The sequence below is a fragment of the Pelophylax lessonae genome, assembly GCF_965119305.1.
Source record: "Pelophylax lessonae genome assembly, chromosome: 12".
In the NCBI taxonomy this organism is placed as follows: Eukaryota; Metazoa; Chordata; class Amphibia; order Anura; family Ranidae; genus Pelophylax; species Pelophylax lessonae.
This window is the reverse complement of record NC_138779.1, coordinates 60,822,506-60,827,287: the sequence shown is the minus strand read 5'-3', so window position 1 is coordinate 60,827,287 and position 4,782 is coordinate 60,822,506.

The following is a 4,782-nucleotide window of genomic DNA, read 5'->3' as shown; positions in this document are numbered from 1 at the left end:
TTTGCAGTCCAGTTCCTTCTTTTCTCGGGTCCCTCCTTCTGCCCTTTCCCTCCTGTTGAATGCCCCCACTGCAAGCAGCTTGCTATGGGGGCACCTGAGCCGAACCACAGTTCTCTGTGTCTATTCAGACACAGAGCCATGGCCCGCCCTCACTCTTTCTCTCTTCATTGGCTGACTGACTATAATTGATAGCAGCAGGAGCCATTTGTGCCGCGCTGCTGTCTCAGCCAAAGAAGAGGGGAGTCCCAGGCAGCTGGGACACTCCTGCAACATCGCTGGATCTAGGGAGACCTCAGGAAGGTATTAGGGGGGCTGAGGGGGGCTTCTGCATACAGAAGGCTTTTTATTTTAATACATAGAATGCATTAGGATAAAAAAAACATTATGCTTTACAATCACTTTAAAGTTACTGCAAGTCCTTATAAGAACATGAGTATAGATACCTTTACCTTGTCTGTGAATTAGTACCAAGAAATAGACACAAGACCGTTTAGTGGTAATGAACTCAATATATAGGTCCAGGTTAGAATAAATGGTAGTTTGAGCATAAATGAGCCCACAGAAGGTAGGTTCAGACAGTCTGCTAGACCGTATAATCACTATGCCAAGGTAACTTAGAATAGAGCTCTGTACCACTAGACTGGAATAAATCAGCAGACTAGACTCATGAATCAGCGAAGTTAGCAATAATCAGTGCATATAAGCCTTATAAGAGTAACTCCACTTTCATTGATAAAAAAGCATTCCCCTCTGGGTGATCTCTGTAAATTACAAGGATTTTAACAAACCTTGTTGCAGATTCCTACCTTTTGTTATCCTGAAGGAATAGCTGTTTGTCTGTCTGTGTCTATGTGAACCTGTATGGGAGTGATAATAATCAAGTATCGAGTAATAACCAATCAGCTGCTGCACAGCAGGGCTCTGATGAGGAAAGTGGCAGGGTCTGCATTTCTTTAGATGTGATTTCCCTTTGGGAGTAGCTCGCTAAAAATGACATTTTTGTTGCAGGGATTGCTCAAATTCTGATTTGTATCTTAGTGAAAACTTCTGGGAAAATCAGTAAGCCAATCACACAAGCAGGAATTTACATATCTGGGGGTGGTCAGTACATTATCTGTGTACAGAACACCTCCAGGTAGCCATATTACATTGCTTTTTTTACAGAAAATTACAGCACTGCAGATTAAAAGGGAAAGGTATTTTTAATAAAATTCAATTACAATATGACTTGTGTCACAATTGTATACTACATATTATTTTTTATTTGCTATTTTTTTTTCTTACAAAAGTGGAGTTACCCTTTAACTACAATGTAAAAAATAGCATTAAAATTAATTTAGAAAACACGCTAGGGGAATTACTTGGATATTGTGCAATGTCCCCTGAGAGGTACTCCTTAGCATAAGTAACAAGAATAGTTCTCTGTGTAGCAGCTGTAAAGGGGCAGTCATTAGTCCTACTGGAAACTCTTCAACTGGCTAGCATTGGGGCCCAGTTGTACCATTTGTGCACATGAGAATAGTCCCAGTCAAGCCTGCGTGCAGGAAAAGGCCACTAAATGGTTGTGTGGTTGGTTCCTAAAGGGTTCCAGTCTCTCTAGTGAATTCCCACAGCAGCAGCTTACCAGTCCCAACAATATTGCAGCTCACCATCCGCTCACACACAGCAATTAGCCTACTCTCTTGTCTGCACCTAGGTGACTCTGTCAACACCCCCAAAATCTCTCTGACACACTCTAGATCCCGCTCAGGCTGCCGATTTGCAGCAGTGGTGTTGTACAGTAGGCATCAAAGTGCACTCTCCTGTCTCCCTCATGGCAAGAGGAAGCTGTGTCCTGAACAGCCTGAGAAAATGCAGTTCTTTCACCTCTCTCTGGGGAATGTTGTTCAAAAGCCCTTGATTACGGTAGAGTCTCTCTCCTCTGGACTACAGTTCCCACAGTGCAGGTCTGCCTGACTCATTGCCGGTTCACACTGATGTGGTGCTGAATTCACAGTGAATTATGTGCAATTTCTGCACCGCATTAAAATCGCCCCCTATTCATGCAAACCGCTGTGGGTGTCTATGTTAACCACTTAAGCCCCGGAGGATTTGGCTGCTAAAGGACCAGGGGTTTTTTTGCGATTTTTTACTGCGTGACTTTAACGGACAATTGCGCGGTCGTGCGACGCTGTACCTAAACGAATTTGACGTCCTTTTTTTCCCACAAACAGAGCTTTCTTTTGGTGGTATTTGATCACCTGTGCGATTTTTTGATCACGCGCTATAAACAAAAAAAGAGCGTAAATTTTGCAAAAATAACAATATTTTTCACATTTTTTTATATGAAATTCCCCCAAAAAAAAAGTAAAAATCAAAATTTTTTAACATTTTTCGGCCAATTTGTTTTATGCTACCTATGTTTGGTAAAAAAAATCGCAAAAAGCGTATTTTGATTGGTTTGCGCAAAAGTTATCGCGTTTACTAACAAAGAGAAAGATTTTTGTCATTTTTGGTGTTTTTTTTTTTAACGCGTAATGGCGGCGATCTGCGATTTTTTTTTCGGTACTGCGACATTGCGGCGGACAGATCGGACCCTTGACTGACATTTTTGACACTTTTGGGGTTACCAGTGACATTACTGCAGTAATCAGTGCTATACATATGCACTGTTACTGCAAAAATGACACTGGCAGGGAAGGGGTTAACTTTATTGGACAGGGAGGGGTTAAGTGTGTCCTAGGGGCGTGCTTTCTACTGTGTAGGGACATTCCTATTGGTGTAAAAGCAAAGATCAACCGTTCTACATAGTAGAACGGTCAGATCTTTACTTTTACACAGGGAGAACTGACAGGCAGCTTGTTTACACAAGCTGCTCTGTCTTTCTCCCTTCACAGGAGCGATCGCAGTGTGACTGGCGGACATCGAGTCCGCCGGTCACACGCACTGACTTGCCTGTGAACGAGCCGCGGCGGGCGCGCGCCGCGGCGGGCGCGCGCCTCGGCGGGCGCGCGCCCGCCCGCGATAGGCTCGCAAGTCAGTGACAGGCGAGTGACGTACCGATACGTCACTCTGCCTGGCCGGGGCTGACCGCCGCAGTATATAGTCGTGCGGCGGTCGGCAACCGGTTAAAAAGCAGTGTGATTTGCAGAATCACACCCATACAATCTGATTCTGATGCAGCAAAAAAGGGTCCTGCACAATTTTGAGAGCAGATGTGGTGTGATATGAGATATACAGAATAAATGGCACAAATCGCACTGCTGAAGAATCGCATGTGATTTGAACAGGTATGCGGTGCGATTCCTGTACCAATGAAATATGTTTCCCGCACCGCATCAGTGTGAACCGCCACCAGGTTGGTAAATGAAAAGGAAGCCGCTCAGCACAGAGCACTTACTGCTCAATCATTGTACAGTGCAGCGAAAGGGACTGGGGAATCTGTGTCCTCACTGCCTTTGTCTGTCTCAAAAGTGAGACATCAGGGGTCTGTTTAGACCCCCGATATTTCACCAAAGCTTCCCAACAGGAATTATAAAAGAAATATTGAAAAAATAATGCAAATTCTAAAAATAATAAAAAAAACTGCTGACACCATCCACTGCTCTACTGACACCATCCTCTGCCTTACTGGCACCGTCTACTGTCCTACACACACCAACCACTGCCCTACTGACACTGTCCTCTGCCTCACTGACACCAACCACTGCCCTACTGACACCGTCCTCTGCCTCACTGACACCAACCACTGCCCTACTGACACCGTCCTCTGCCTCACTGACACCAACCACTGCCCTACTGACACCGTCCTCTGCCTCACTGACACCAACCACTGCCCTACTGACACCGTCCTCTGCCTCACTGACACCAACCACTGCCCTACTGACATCGTCCTCTGCTTCACTGACACCAACCACTGCCCTACTGACAACGTCCTCTGCCTCACTGACACCAACCACTGCCCTAGTGATACAGTCCTCTGCCTCACTGACACCAACCACTGCCCTACTGACACCGTTCTCTGCCTCACTGACACCAACCACTGCCCTACTGATACAGTCCTCTGCCTCACTGACACCAACCACTGCCCTACTGACACCGTCCTCTGCCTCACTGACACCAACCACTGCCCTACTGACACCGTCCTCTGCCTCACTGACACCAACCACTGCCCTACTGACATCGTCCTCTGCCTCACTGACACCAACCACTGCCCTACTGACATCGTCCTCTGCCTCACTGACACCAACCACTGCCCTACTGACATCGTCCTCTGCCTCACTGACACCAACCACTGCCCTACTGACATCGTCCTCTGCCTCACTGACACCAACCACTGCCCTACTGATACCATTCTCTGCCTCACTGACACATCCACTGTCCTACACACACCGTCCTCTGCCCTACTGACATGTCCACTGACATACGCATGTGTCCTTGAGCTTTGGGCTGCACAAACAAATGCAAAAGGCCGCATGCACCTTTGACCGCCACTAAGTCCATTGCACTCTTCCTGCTTAGCAGCTCCCTTCCCCCACTGATACAGCTGTTAACCAGTTCAGCACTGCAGGGCAGCAGCTACAGAGAGCTGCTGCAGTCAGCATTTCTCTCACTCATTTTCTGCATAGTTTTTACCCATGAAAGGGTTACCAAAAAAAACATGGCTCTCATCCAAAACTTTCAGCTTTGTTTGTTCTAAAATATTTTGCAGGATATCATATTTCACTTTGCTGAGACTCATAATCTGTTAACTAGTACGATGTAGCCACTCCTTTTATGCAATGTACATATAAATTCTGACTT